Here is a 16,352-nt window from a genome sequence, read left to right on the forward strand (position 1 = left end):
GTTACTGAAGTCATATTTTCTGCAATCAAGTTTGGAGATATTAACATTAAGCTTAAATCTATTGTGTGCTCGTGTATTGTTGCAATTGAAGCTGAAGTAGTCTTCAACAGGAAGGACATTGTAATAGATGATATAATATAATAAAAATATAATCATCTATTGCAATGTCCTTCCTGTCGAAGACTACTTCAGCTTCAATTGCAACAATACACGAGCACACAATAGATTTAAGCTTATTATATTTATTATATTTTTATTATATTTTTATTATATTTATTTATTTATTATTTATTTATTATATTTATTATATTTCCTGCACTGAGAGCTGAAATATACTGATTTAAATGATAATTGGTTAGAAATTAACAATTGATCAATGTTCTAATGAGAAACTGACCCTTTTGAATAATCCTTATTTAAAATCAGCCAAATTTACTACACTGATTGATGTTCTTAGAAGAAAGTTGAGATCTGAAAATCTTAAATTACATCATAAATATTGGAATAATCTGTTTATTAAGGACTTGATTGTTCCCCAAAAGATCAGCAGTTCCTGGAAAGACACTTTTGTACCAGATACCAAGACTTGGTTTTTATGAAACATGACAACTCTCACTATTTGGAATTGCACTTTATTGGTATAAAGAAGACAGAAGACTACGTTTCTCTGTGGTCAAGATTCAATTTGCTTTTACAAAGTGAGCTGTAGCAATTCTTATGTAAACATAATTGTTATATTTTTGTAGCTTTTTTTCTTTTTGTTAATTTGTTTTGTAGTTCTATCTTGTTTTGTTCTACTGTATTTGGATTCACTTTTTTTCATTTTGTAGTTATATTAAAGCAATAAAACATGTTTAGCAACAAGACAATAAGAGTTATGAAGCCTGAAGTTCCTAATTAAAATGTCATGGTGGCTATGGATTTACTAGATAAAGTCAGATAAGCTAATTTCTCTGAGCCTTGGTTTCAAGGCTCCGCGTCTTTTGTTTATTTGGCACTCAACAAAGAAGCATGGCAGATGAGATACCAAATGTTCTACTGTGACATGAAAGAAGCATCCTTCTTTCAATTACGTTAACACATGTTGTTCCCTTCAAAAATAGGCTTCATCTGAAGACACTTTACAGCACTTAGCTTAAACCCACAATCCACACCCATCAAATTGCCTTGTACATTTGGTCAGCACTTCCCCCCCTTCCCCCCAATCCTGGCTCATTACCAAACTCTATTTTGCTTTTAGACATCAGGAGAGACTTAAGAATTGGAGAAAGTGGCATGGAATGAAAATGCCCTATGGTTTCAGGGAATTTATATAACCCATGTTTTTTGCATGAAAGCCTGGGAAAACCATACACATACTGAGAATTTGTATGTAGTTTAGCCAAGAGGGCAACAGGGGAATCTGGCATCTAATGAAGAAAAATCATTTTCCCCGAATGATTCTTTCCCCAGAAAGATCTTTAGGTTCTTGAAACAGGTAAACAAACAAAAACAGGGAAATGGTCCCATAGGCACCAAATATTTCAGGCAGAACATTGTTGCATGGCATGGCATTATCCAAGGTCAAAACATACATTGTGTGTGTGTGAGAGAGTGATATAGTTGTACTGGTGTTCATAAAATTGTGTGTAAGCATTCACCTGACAATTCATCATATTTATTTTCAACACAGAACCACTGCAGAAGGGATCCTATTGAATGTAAAAGGACCTATTGATTTTTCCATTGCTGCTTCTCTTTCTGTTTTACTGCTTTCTCTTTGCATTCCGCCATATTAGGGATTTCCTTCCAAAGCAATTTGTGACAACCACAATGCTGTCAAAATATCCTGCATTAGTGTATTAGATATACACTAATTGTCTTAATTTGCATGCTTATTCTTTTTTTCTACACAACTTTTGTTAATAAAAAGTTTAGATGTATTTGTTACATAATGTACATCTAAACACCCCCACACCCAGCCAGCCTGTAAAGGCCACCACCAAGGTTCTTACCTATTTAGGTTTCCCTGGGAATAATGCAGCCTTAATTGCTATTTTTTTTTCTCTTTTTCTTCTACCCACAAGCTGTACAGGTAGTCCTCGATTTACTGCCGCAATTGACCCCCAAATTTATGTTGTTAAGTGAAGATATTTGTTAAGTGAGTTTTGCAACCTTTCTTGCCAGAGTTCTGAAGTGAATCTGGCTTCCCCATTGACGTTGCTTGTCAGAAGCTCAAATATGAGTCAGTTGCCAAGCATCTGGATTTTGATCATGTGACCATGGGGATGCTGCAATGGTTGTAAAGTGTGAAAAAACAATCATAAGCCACTTCTTTCAGTGCTGCTGTAATTTTGAATGGTTACTAAATGAACTGTTGCTAAGTTGAGGATTACTTGTATTTCCTACCTCTTGGCATGCATCTCAGACTCTAAATAACAATCAATAAGTTAATCAGGCAAAAAAATAAGCTTAAAGTACTAAAGCAGCAGAAACATCTTCCTTAGAATTAAAAGAAACAAATTAAACAAGGCTGCATTTCAGCAAAGAACAGCAGCTGGTTCAACTTGTCTGGGCTTGGAAGCTAAGCAAGGTTAGGCCAACTTAGTACTTGGATGGGAGATCTCAGGGAATATTAGAGTTGTAGTAGAAATTACATTTTGGAAAGACAGTGGCAAACTATTTCCAAGAAAATCATATGGATTTGGTGATTGTAAAGTCACCAGGTGTCATTTTTGATTTACATAAATAATGCTATAATATTTTTACGTGGTAGACACTCACTTTGGTAGAAGCAAACAATAGCATTACAACACTAAAAGAATAATTTTACAAATGTTTCTCTTCCCACTTCTACTATTATTGAATATGGAATAGTAAAATGCATTACTTTTAGAAAAGATGTGTAGGGAGAAATGTTAGTGGCCTATACCTAGCATCCAAGCATAGTTATTAAAGATTCACTGAACCTCTCCAGAGAGTGAGGAGTATCTTGCCCTTGCTGCCCAATGTCAAAAGTTCATCTGTAAAATATAACACTTCCAGAGTATCTGGGAATGACATTTGTACTGTTATGTTCAGTTACTCTTGCAGCATTTCTGTTTCTGCCACCACCGCTATCAGTTATTTTTTTTATTGATTTATCATTTGTGCCTGAGGAGATACATTATGTAAGATGAGGCTCAATGGAGAGCACTTAGCTCAGTGCCTGTACTGAGTTAAAGAAGAGGTGTGCAAAACCAATAGGTGGTTCTAAGCAGGACATCTAAGTATGGATGCACAAAATGCTTTGAGCTGAAACGTATTCCAAAGTGGCTATTGAACATACTGTGCACACACTACACTGGACCTTTGTAGTTTATGATTGGGTTAATCTGGTAATTTTGTTTCCAATTTAGCCAGCACAGCCACAGAGATAAATGATGATCCTATCGCTATCAGCTCAGACTGGATACATGGAGTGGAATTCTGCAGCACAGCAGGAGTTAATTAGTAAGGTCAGGACGGAAAAGGTTGTGGACTCAATTTTGCTACTCCCTTTGCACAAACTAGAAAAGACAGCTTACCTGGCAGGCAAGTTATCAGTAATGTATTTCATTTTTTATTAGAGGGAAATGTTGACTTCATGAGTGGGCTGCATGTGGGCTTTATGTGCCACTTTCTTTTGCTGCCTTGTAGACACCTTAAATAAAGCAGGTAAATGCAAATAAACACAAATAGCTACGGATGGGTGGGTAGGTGTGTTACATATTCTGCTTCACCAAAAACTGTTGTTAGGACTGCTGAAATTGCAAGATGTAAATATAAATATTATTACCTAGCACTGGTTGAATGTCTTGGGTCAGCCTGCTAAGCTTTGGTAGGTTTGTGTTTACACTCTGTGTATGTTCTTTTTTGTAAGTTTTAAATGTATTTAAAATTGCAAAGGCTTCTGGGTCGATTTGATCAATTTATTGAATTGTACGCATGTGCTCGCATTCCATGTTACGTGCATGTGCCTTGTTGATGTTGGTCTTCAGGGCATATGAGCTAGTTTTGTTTGTTACTTGGTGTAAAATAGGAATAGTAATGCTGTTTATTTGTGTAAAAGTAAATGGCTGCAGACAAGTCCAGTGCATATTAACATAGCAGATGTTTTTTTTTATTAGGCCTCTACTGAGAGCAAACTGACCCCAAAAGAAAAACAAAGCGAAACTCTAAAATCCTGCTGCATGAACTTGTTTCCTAAATGAGTCAGGGTGGGAACCCATAGTGGCTGCTTTCTGTCATTCAACATGCTGGGGGGAAAAATGGCTAAAGGGATGATTACCTATTTTTATGGTCCTATGGTGAAGAAAGGCTAATCTCATTGTTTTGTATGGCTACAAAACCCAGGGAAAAAAATACTCAGAAAAACAGCCTGTTACTTTGTTTCAAAGTTGAACCATTGGAATATGGCCAAGTTGGGATTTTTCATGGGAAAAAAATTAAACATAGCTAGATTTCCAAGATTATATATATTTCCAATTTTATCATACTCTTACATCAAACCCAAAGCCCATCCAGATTACTTGAAACTGCTTCAGAGCATTTCAAGCTTGGAACAATGAAATAATGTTAGCTGATGGCCCTATTTAGCAACAGCTAAAACTAACATTCTCTGAAATTAATAACTCTTACGTGAATAGATATTATTTTTGTATTTTAGTAGGGGAATCCAATGATAATACTGAAGGAGCAATTTCTTACAGTCACAACTTGTCATGTTGTGTCAAATTAAATGCTACAGTCTTCAAACTATCTTTGATGGCTTGGTATAGCATAGGAGGCTGCTATGGCTTAGTCATCAAATCAATGATTAAAATGGCATAGCATGTTTGTCACTTAATGGGGCTCTGTCCATCAAGTTCCCCTCCTTTCCTCTCTGTTAAATCTTATCTCAGGGCCATCTATGGTCCATGTCTCTTAATTAGAGACCTCTCTCAAGAAAATTTAAGAAGAAATCAAAATCATGGAGTTGACAGTTTGCTTGAAACAAAGGATAGTGGGGACAGCAAAAATGGGGAATTACAGTAAACAGCATTTGCTCTGCTGGAGGGTCAAGAGAAACATTCTGAAAAGTCTTTAAATGTTTATTAAAAAGAAGAAAAAGGATCTTTGCAATATTTCTAATGAATGCTAATTAAGGAAATGTTATGAGTCTTTATATTAAAAAAAATGTTATAACTTGCTTCAGCAATATCTCCCCTCCCAATTTTTTATTTTCTCTAGGGTGCATTTTTTAAATGATTATGGGAATTTGCACCATTATATAGGAGCATAAGCCATGTGTCCAGAGATTCTCAGCAACCCTCCTACTCCTTTCATTTGCTATGATGGTGAAAAATAACTGAGACTAGCAAGTGAATTTTTACATTTATAATTTAGCAAGAACAGCTAAAACTTAGGTCCCATTTGGGTTACATACTTAAGTGGGTGGAGACATTTAATTGTATGGCTGTATAAAGTTTCCACTAAAGAAATTAGAAAATCTTTGAGAATACGAGTCTGCATAATGTTTACCAGAAGGAAGCAAATCCTTGTGAAATGTTCTCCCATCATAAAAGGTATCTGTGCAAACTGTCCAGACACCAACTGGGGAAGTGCTCATTTCCTCAGTCCTCTGCACCTAAATTGTTGCTTAGGGACCTGAAAAATGCTACCGATCTTTCATTTTCCACTTGGTTTCACAAATATAGCAAAGTGGGCTTAATCATCAGGCAATGTAAGGCAGTTTTTTTCAAACAGCAGAGTTTAGCTATCATAAAAGGGAAACAATGAGTAGGTGACAGACCTCTAAAAATCAGCATATGTTTTATATGAAAATGGGGAAAACAGTCATTAAGCAACACATATATGCTATAACTCTCATATACGCTAAGCCGCTTTATCTTTTTTTTGCATTATTTTCTCCACTGTTCTATCACTATCATGCTGTTCGTTATTTCATCTTTCTTTTGTTAAAATGTCATCTTTTTCCTTTTCCAGTTTTGATTTCTCTTCTTGTTTACCCTTACAAAATCAGAAAAGGGAAAATAATAAACCTGAAAATGATCGGAGGGAGGAAGAGAGGGTTGTTTTTATTATTTATTAAATTTATATGCTGCCCATCTCACCAACAGTTACATTTTCTTAGAAGTTAAACAAATCTCAAAAACCTTTAATAAATAATATAACAACAAATAAATAGCATTGAATTATTGATTGTAATAAGAGCCATGGTGGCGCACTGGTTAGAATGCAGTACTGCAGGCTACTTCTGCTGACTGCCAGCTGCCTGAAATTTGGAATTTCACCAGGCTCAAGGTTGACTCAGCCTTCCATCCTTCCTGAAAGGAAGATTTTTTAAAAAATGGCAAAACTACAACCTGAAACATTGTTTGAGCTGGGATAGTTTTCCTTTTTTTTTCTTTGCATCATTCATTCTGCAAGCCTATATAGAGTAAGTTATTATTTTCAAATATTTTGAAACAGTATATTTATATGTCATAACTATTTAGAAAAAAGAAAATAGTAGTATATGATACTGCAGAAAGGATATTCTTACAGTATGTTCTATTCTCCATAGGTGTTTTCTTTGGTACACAGCTTAATGCATGGACTGTCTATTATACAGCATATGGTTTCTATTTTCAAGTCTCTGATGCTTTTAGGAATTTGTACCTTGACTTCATTTTCTGATGTTTAGCTGCAATATGAATTGATTGACAAGTGAAAGGCCAACCAGTTCACACCCTTCAGCCTATTCCCCCACAAGTTATTTCCTGAATCAACTCAGCTATTTAATCTAAAACATTCATCCTTCAACCCAACAAAAGGGTTGGTGTTTGGGAGGAAGACATTTTCTTTAAGCTTGCCCTATTCTGCATACTTACTTTCCCATAAAATGGAGATCAAAGTAGAAAAAATATGAATACTTAAGGTATTTCTTTGTGTGGGGGAAGTATTGTTTTTTTTAAAAAATTATCTGACATAGATAATCTGTTGAAGTATTCAGTTTTATCAGATGACAAGCAGTATTTTTTTCTTAATGGAGATATTCTTTTACTCTTTTTCTGTTAGCCCCTTTTCCAATGCAATTTCAGTAGGCTCTAACTGTGGCTGATTTATTAATCGTGTGTGTGTGTGTGTTTGTGTGTGTATACATACATACACAGAAGGTTTTACTCTCTCACACACACATCAGTGGTGGGTTTCAAATTTTTTTACTACCAGTTCTGTGAGCATGGCTTGGTGGGCGTGGCATTGCTTGGTGGGTGTGGCAGGGAAAGACTACTGTAAAATCTCCATTCCGTCCCCAATCCAGGGGAAGGTTACTGCAAAATCCTCATTTCCTCCCGATCAGCTGGGACTTGGGAGGCAGAAAAGATGGGGGCGGGGCCAGTCAGCATTTTTACTACCGGTTCTCCGAACTACTCAAAATTTACATTACCGGTTCTCCAGAACTGGTCAGAACATGCTGAAACCCACCTCTGACACACACCACAAAAACACATGTAGAAAAGATATTGCATAATAAAAAAAAGTCATAGTTTACTAACCATATTACTTTTCCAAAGTAATGGTATGCATGTTTCTGTGATCAACACTTTGTGAGATTAGGGATAATAATTTCCAAAATGTTTAACTTTAGCCTTAGCATTCATATTCCTCCTATATATGATTGAGACAGCCAGGTAAGTAGGGCATTTGCAATCCTACGTATCTGGGGAGATCTGATGAAAAGAAAGTTGGGTTTACTTGCCTGTTTATTAATCTAGTCAAACAGCCTCAAACTTCATTGTCTGGACAAAAAAAGAAAGAAAAAAAAACAAGAGGAAAAATTCTTTTCTTCCACAGCCTTTCATCAAGCATCTGGATGCTGCTTACAGAGCCCTGGTAGTTCAGAAATGGTTGTTTTAAGGTCTTTGCTCTAGACTTTTATTTGACTATCATTATAAGCACATATTTCATCCCATATCCATATCAGATATAGGACCATTCTTTTCATTTGGCAGTATACTGTGGGTGACCGAACTGTTTCTGGGGAAAACAACTCACTTTGATCATACAATTTTGCTATCTAAATTACATAGCTTTCAGCCATATCTGGTCCAGTCTGGCAACATCTTAACACATTAAAGTTAAGATGGGGGATCCCCAAATCTGCCAGTCAAATTAAGGACCAGGCTGTATATTGTATCTGTGAAGACAAATCCACCAATCCTGTGCTACAGTGTGTGTTTGTTTACTGCATAGAAAAGTGTTATCATACTGCCAGCTACAGCTCTTAATGTGAAGACTGGATACATGATCACATTGCTCTATGCAATAAGATAAGTTATAAATGTTTCAGAACAGGACCAGACATTGCAGAATGTTGATTTGGACATTTTCTCCAGTGTATCCTGGCCCTGACATTAGGTTTTCCTCTACAAACTGTGGTTGCTGTATTATATGGAATCCTTAGACTGACTTAAGATCATGGTAGAGATTATGTAATGTAGAATTTATGGTGTAAGGTACTTTTTTTAACAAAGAAGCAATACCTATACAGTCCTTTGAATTTGAAACAAAATTTGAATTTGAAACAAAAGGGTAATTCAGAGTATAATAGGTGTGCAAAATAGCACCTGTCTACAGCTCCTTAAACCAAATTCAGAGTGTTGCACAACCCTATTAATGACCAGATTTAAAAGTTAAAAGGGCCAATCACTTCATATATATGAAGACTGGCCATAGTATCCAGCAATCAGACAAAAAAAGTATTCAATTTAGCACCTTTTTAATCTGTTTAAAGTGTTCATCTGGTTGAAAAGTGGAACTGAAAAAAAAATAGGGGGGGAAAGGGGGGGAACTCCAATTCAGTCTATGACCTGTGTGGAAAGATTAAATAGCTTTTTCTGAAGAGGAGATGTGTCCAACAAATATACTAAAAGATTTGCAACATAGTATGATAGAACAGTGATGGCAGAGGGAAATGTAAAAATGGGCATAAATGGTATATAATGGCAAACTGAGGTAGGATAGGTAAGTTCCAGTTTCTTAATTTTAAGACATATTTTCAGAATGGAATTCAGAGTATTTCTATTATACATGATTACAGAGTTTGATCAAGAAGGTCTGTTTGTAAATTAAGTAACATAATATTTGCATTTTCAGTAGTTACTCAATCTGAGGGAGGTAATGCATTGCATCCTAAGAATTTTTTTTTGTTTGTAAGTGTGTTTTTGCTAAAGATGAGACAAAAGCTAACTGGGGATGGAAGAAGTGCACATCATTTTGAAAATGGTTTCCTTTTAAGATACATTACAGACATTTAATTCACTAATTAGGCCAAGACCTAGCAAAACAATAGTTGTATAATACTTTAAAGATGTCAGGTAATCAAGACTTCCTAACTAGCAATCAAGGATAGTACTAGGCCATAATCATAGTGGTGATTTCACGGGATTTTGATTTTCTCACTTTCAAGGCACATCCTTTGCACAAATCTTCTTGAAAACATGTGAACCGGCATTTTCAAACAAAAAGCAAAAGCATCTATGAAAGATTAAATTTTGCAAGTGATAATAGGCAAAATTAAAGTTGTACTACATAACAGACAAGCAATGAATCCAGTCAAACATATTTCAAATGAAGTACCTTTTTTTTTCTTTTTTTGAGAAGGGACTTACTGCCCAGATAGTCCTCTCAAGTAACATGCTATATTGAGAATTTGTTCCTTTAAACGCAATAATACTTTCTTCCAAGTAAAAACACATTGTATCATACTTACCAAGAACTGTCTTCCAATGAAATCAGAAGATACTTCTAAACAAACATGTTTAAAATTTAGGTTACTGGCTGATCATTAATGACAAAGCAGCTTCATCAGATCATTTAATCTTGTTATAAATATGTCACATGGAAGCAACACCTACTAACTCTAACAAATGTACCTCTAGTTGCTGTATTACAAATATAAATATTAATCATTTACTCAAAAGGGACCTTGCAAAAAAAAAGATAAAAAAAACTTAGGGTATTAGAAGGAAGTTCCATTTTATGTTGCAAATTTCAGCAAAGACTTCAACAACTTCTGCTTTTCTTATGAAAGATGGTTTTCTAAGTATAACTACCCTTACATAGTATGTTTAGTTAGTCAGCAACAATGACAGGAAAATAAAAGACACATTAGAAAATGTTTTATTTGCAATTTTCTAGGACAGCTTGACACTAATTTTTTTCCTTACCATCTATTTATAACATATGTTTGAAGAATAAAGAGAGCAGACGAGACTATAAATATTATCTCAAACAGAACTTAAGCAATGTTAGATCACTTGAGCAAGATCTTAAGAATATTCAGTTAGAAGTTTTTCTCAGCTGCAGAGCAGCAATGCTGCATGTGATAGATTTCCTCAACAGTTATTTTACTAACAAATTTCCTGAATTACTCAATCAGATGGTTTAACAATTTACCAGACAGCAAAGCAAAGGAGGGGAAAAGGAGTCAGTGTAGGCTGCAAAAATCTGGATGACCATTAGAGGGCAACAATGAGATACAAAAAAGTCACTGGAGTTTTTTTGCCATAAGTATTATTTCAGGGTAGAGAGTAGCCCTGGGATATATAGCTCATAAAATAAAACTATACAAATGACAATTGGGAGTATTTATTCCATAATTTGGAAATAGTAATAAACAGATCCTTTAATAGAAAGCCTTATATAATAAAAAGCCTTATTCTCCTTCCAAATTTCTAGTTTCTGTGTTCTCTTCTCATAACTAAACCAAAGCTGCTACATTTAATAGACCCACTGTGGTTGTTTCTCAGAAAGACTGTGCATTGGTCCAACTCTTGTCTTAATTTATTGTGAAGGTATCTTTTCTTTTATGTACACTGAGAGCATCCCACTTGGCCAATAAAAAATTCTATTCTATTCTATTCTATTCTATTCTATTCTATTCTGTTCTGTTCTATTCTATTCTATTCTGGCAAAATCTGTCTGCTTTGTGTCTTTTTTGTAATTTGTAATTTGAATGCCGAACAACAGATTGAGACCATTGCTGTAGTTATTACAATGTTAACAACCAATACTTCCAATTTACAGTATATCTTATTTTACTTAGCAATTGAATACTTCCAATTATGGCTTTTCAAATTTGTTGAAAAACTTGCCCATCTTTGGTAAAATATCCTCCTCACCCAGGCTAAACCTGGGTGGTATTCACACAGATTATGTTACTATTTTGAAAAATCTGTGGGTAAAGCAATAAATTATTTTGAGGCCTGTAGATGGAAGGAAGATAACCAATCAGCATTGAAGATAGTATTCAATTGGCTAAATTATTATTGTTTCACTAGATTGATAGATAAGTTAGTCAGAGATACAGACAATACATACACTTGGGCCTACCATTGGTTATTCATTTTTAATGTGGCAGTTTTTGATAAGACAAATCTCTCAGTAGATGTCTGAGAGAAGCTTGACCATTTAAGCGATTTCCTCTATTATAAATATGGCAGGCAACCAATATCTTCTGAGATGAGTTTGACCATTTGCATCAACCACCCACATAACGTCCATATTAAAAATAAGGGAACATTACAATGTTAAAGCTCTACTTGACAATGTAGAATTTTTCAGTTCTCTTAAAGTGTTGAATCTAAACAAATGTTAATTGCACACACTTACTGGTTAGACTTTACCAATTGAAAAAAAAGAATTTGTTCACTTCCAGAATCTGCTGTAATAGCAACATTTTCACTGAAGTGTGTTGATGCAGTCATTAAGCTTCACTAAAATAAAACCAGTTATGTTCCTAACAAGTAGCCAGCTTTTGCTATATGTTAATACAGAGGAGTGGGGAAAATGGTTATCATGTTCTCAATAAACGACGGACAAAAACAAGAGAAGCAATAAGTGGAGTTTCAGGAGACAGACTAAAAGGTGGGAGTCTGAATACCTTCATCCATTTCTATCCTCACAGGAAACCATTACAGAAAAGAAAGCATCCCACTAAAGGTGGAAAAATCTGAATACCGGTGGCAGCTTGAGTGTCTGCTATGGCAACAGCTTCTTCTAAGTATCATGAAATGTGGAATTTAATTGCATTACACACACACTGACGTTCCCTAATTGTCATCTTCCAAAGGATCAGCCTAATTAGTGCATTTCAACTACCCTTCTAATGTTTGCAGACAAGATGGCCAGCTTAGCAGTTACTAGTTGAGGAGTAGAAAAACGCAATGAAATGGTTGCCCCAGTTCTCAGCAGTTGCTTGAGAGCCATTTTGCAAGGCATGCGAATGAGAGAGAAAAAAAACCACAGCCTACACCCACCATTTTCATTTATTTACCTTGATTTTTCATTAATTTAAATGGCAGGGAAGGTATCTTTTTCCTGCCGTAAAAGTAAAACTATTGAGTTGTAATATCACACTAATGACAATCTTACCCATTCTGTCATGAACAAGGATTTTCCTCTTTAATAATAGACATAATTTCATCCATGTGGGATTGCACATGCTGAGACTTTAAATACTGGGTTTAAAACCAATACAATTATTTTCCAATGCAATTATTATTTAAGTAGGGTCTGTTGATGAACGGATTTCCTAAAATGCTGTCCTACAGATCCTGAGTGATTACTCTCTCAAGATGCCAGTCTTTGTTCCAATAATTCTGATATGAGCCTGTCTAAGGATGGAAGGACTAGTCTCATCTCTCTTCCACACCCTGCTCTCCTACGCATGCGCCACGCGAAGACAAAGGAATAGGTAATTACAGAAGACTTTCATTCATTTCCCCTGCAGTACTGCAAAAGAGAAGCCAAACCGGAGGGTTTTCTCACCTATGTACATGATGTGGGAAAAATTCTGTGCAAGCAGGCACACCACTGACGGCTCCTTTAAAAGCATCCCTTAATTAAACAGGGGTGGCCGGGTTTAACATTTCCAGGGTTACAATTTAAATGCACATCCTAAAAAGGCAGTCCGCAAGGGTGGAGAAGGAAGGAAAACGCCAGGATTTAGGATTTGCAAGATACACAGATTTGCTGGGGGGTGGGGGGAAGGTGGAGAAAGGGTCTTTCCTATGAATATTCATGGGGCGGGGAGCATCTGTGCAGTAATTCTGATCTTAATAAAGATGGATCGCCGATTTTTAAAAGCTCTTGTCTTGCAGCTTTTGTATTAACCAGGGTGGGGGATTAAAACTGTAGCAGCGTCTTTTTTTTTTTCAAGTCACATCCGTGAGTACTAACAAAACCATAAGCTCTTTTTCTTTAGCAAAGAAAAGAAAAAAAAGAAAACCAAATCAACACATGCCCGAATGGTTCAAATTGGCAGATGTCCATTTACAAAGGAAGTATTATTACCTCCCTTCTCCCCACCCCGCTACGCCAAGCCGCCCGTCGGTTCTTTGGTAAAGAATCTGCACGGTTACTTTTTCACATTTGGTCACCGGGCACTCCCCAAAATGTTTGGAGTTTTCTACAAAGCGTTCCACAGGTAACACTGTGAAAAGCCTCTTCGGAAGCTCAAGCTCTGAGATTCCTTCGCAGCGTTTTCTCTATAAACGCTCCCTGTCTTCCCTCCCTCCCCCCCACCCCACCCCACTTCTATCCCCCCCACCCCAATCTTCTGCAGGGTCTTAGCAGGGATGAATGTCACCCCACCCCTCCCGCGCGCGTTCTTCGAATCGAGCCTTTCTCCTGCAAGGCGACTTGAATGGCTTTCTAAAAAAGCTCCCTTTAAAAAAGCCCTCCGCCCCGATCTTCCCACGCATGTTCTCCATCGGGGCGACCATCCCGCGGATGTTTCGTGCATAGCAGAGATTTCAGTTCTCTCCATCTTCCTGCTCTTATCGCCAAAAAAAAAACAAAAAACCCACCACCGCGATCATTCTCTTTCCTAGTAGTAAAAGCCGCCGTCCAGGCATGTGCGCTCCATAAGGCGACTTCCAAGAATGGATCCATTTCTTCCCCTATGCCGTAGGTTTCCCACCACCACCACCCAGAAAGGCAGATCCTTTAATCTCATGCACACACGCGAACATACACACCCTTCATACATGTAATACCTGCCCGAAATCGTTTCGAGAGAAGCGTGCAAACCCGACAGCCTGGAGGAAAGAATCTAAAATCAATTGGCCAGCGCGGAAAAATCAAGCTCCCCAGATGGCGACGAAGAGGCGCGGCAAGCCTTACCTTCTTATCCTCGGCTCCTCTGTCCCCTTTTGTGCGGATTGGGGGTGGGGTGGGGGGCTCACAAAGAGAGAGAGAGAGAGAGGCCCGGCTAAGCCCCCGCGCCCACTGACTGAGACGCCGGAGATCTCCCTCGCTCGGTTGCTGGGAGTGGAGTGGCTGGAGCTGGCTGATTGGAGCAACGCCGGCGCCGCCGCTACTGCCTCTGCATTTCGCTCTCCCGCCCGCTTCTCTCTGTGACAGTCTGTGTGGGCAGTTCAAAAGCCACACATGCACGCGCGCGCACGCCACTCTCGCACTCTCTCTCACTTCCCCCCCTCCCACCCCCGGTTTACTGAGGGTTTTTTCTCCCCTTCCTCTTTTTTTTTAAAAAATTATTCTCCCTCCCCCGCTCCATGCAAGCTCTTGCGCTTCAAGAGAAGCTCGGGCGGGCTCGCCTGTAGGGGGCGTCCTGAGTCCAGGTTTTTTATCTATATATAAAAGAGGAGACGTGGTTTGGAAGGTCTCTTAAACGTAGCTTCGAGCCCGAGCTGCCAATATATGTATCTAAATATTGGCAGCTCGGGTTCAAAGCTAACGTTTAGGACACCTTCTAAACGACGTCTCCACTTAAGACAAGCGAAGCCTAGTATATATGTATGGAGTTTATTAAGTTGGAGACGTGGTTTGGGAAAGGTGTCTAAACGTCGCTTGAGCCAGAGCTGCCGATTTCCTACGAAAAGGGCTCTTAAGGCGGTTGTGGGGCGGGAAGGAATAAAATAGAATCCAGAATTTCTTCGGGCGGATTTCTCTTATCTCTCACAAGATCTTTTTTTTTTTTTTCATTCTCCAGAGGTAATTCGTGTTTTTATTTTATTTTTTCTTCCCTTCCTTCCCCGTATTTTTTTTTTAAGAGCCTCCCTCATGGTGCGCGCGCCCGAATGCCGGCACCATCCTCGAGACGGGAATGGGAGTGAAAGAGAGCGAGCGCGTGCGTGAGGGAACAGAGCAACACGCGGTCTTGTCTGCTTTCTCTGGAGGAGCGACACAGATCTTATTTATTTATCTATATGTTAAATAAAGACGGATTCCCCCAAAAGGTCGACGGCAACATCTTCGCGCTGGAAAGGGACGGTCGGGCTCTCGGTTCACAAGCCGGCTGGCCTCTCTTGCCTTTTTACGTTTCATCGCTACGGGAGGCGTGCTCCGTCTCGGAGCGTCTTTTGAGGCGTTGAAAGGCGAGCAGAGAGCTTCGTCGTAAAAAAAAAAAAATCAAGGGGTTTGCAGAGACAATAGGAAAAAAAGGTGGCGAGCGAACGGGGCGCGGAGTCTCTTTCTGTGGTAGGGGCTCGCGGACGTGATAGCAGCACTCCACGGGACTTGGAAGAGCCCTGTCTGAGCACAACTCCTCTCCTGCGCTCTTTTTCACCTTATTTCACAACCCAATGAAAGGCTTCCGTTATCTACAACCGCCTGGTTCCTTCCGGAAGAGAGACCAGAGACCGCCAGTCATCTTAAGAGCGAGTCGCTGCATGTGTTTAGCATGAGACTGCACGGCCAGGATGCTGCTTTGGTGGAGTTTTATTTGTGGTTCTGTGGCGCCCTCTGTTAGCTAGCCTGCTGAACAGCAGCTTCTCTTTTATATATGAATTATAAACAATCGAAATGTTCCTTTGACGCGTGCTCCTGTACAGTTTATGCTACTGGGTATGTTTTAAGGGATGAAATCGTAATGCAGCGTAATATGCAAACTTCTTGAATTAAAACTCGATACACTTGCATCCATTGGGTTTAAGGGTGCTGATTGCAAATAATTGAATGGATTATGTCCAGTAATCCTGATAATACGAAGGACTGACTGTTGCTGTAACGTACTGTAAAGTTAAAATGAGTTCAGATTTGAATTTTTATTTTTATCGGTGCTGCATTAACATTGTTTAAAAATGTGCGAACAAATAGCAAGAAAGACTTGAGCAGGCTTTGTTTATTCAGTAGGTTTAAATGTTTAACTGGGCTATTTTCCTGCCATTTAGCAGGTTCAAAAAAGACTGGGAAGGGGGGAAAAGGACTAAGCTGAATCAAATCGTTATGTTTGCATACCTAAACATATATTTACTCAAAATGTATTCAATTTGCTACGCTAGCATGTAAAGCTTGAAGTGTTCTGCAAACCTTTACTGAATTTTCGGTAAATAGAAAAAGATGGA

The 16,352-nt window shown here is 38.0% G+C and overlaps 1 protein-coding gene across 1 annotated transcript in view; it reads right to left on the reverse strand.

Moving 5' to 3' along the window:
* Nucleotides 1-14,417, reverse strand: part of BASP1 (brain abundant membrane attached signal protein 1) — a 73,240-nt gene extending 58,823 nt beyond the window's left edge. Inside the window, exon 1 of the mRNA XM_058174768.1 lies at nt 14,170-14,417. The gene's annotated coding sequence lies outside the window, so the exon portion shown is untranslated. The remainder of the gene's footprint in view (nt 1-14,169) is intronic.
* Between the last annotated feature and the right edge of the window lie 1,935 nt (nt 14,418-16,352).

This window comes from Ahaetulla prasina, chromosome 3 (genome assembly GCF_028640845.1).
Source record: "Ahaetulla prasina isolate Xishuangbanna chromosome 3, ASM2864084v1, whole genome shotgun sequence".
Taxonomy (NCBI): Eukaryota; Metazoa; Chordata; class Lepidosauria; order Squamata; family Colubridae; genus Ahaetulla; species Ahaetulla prasina.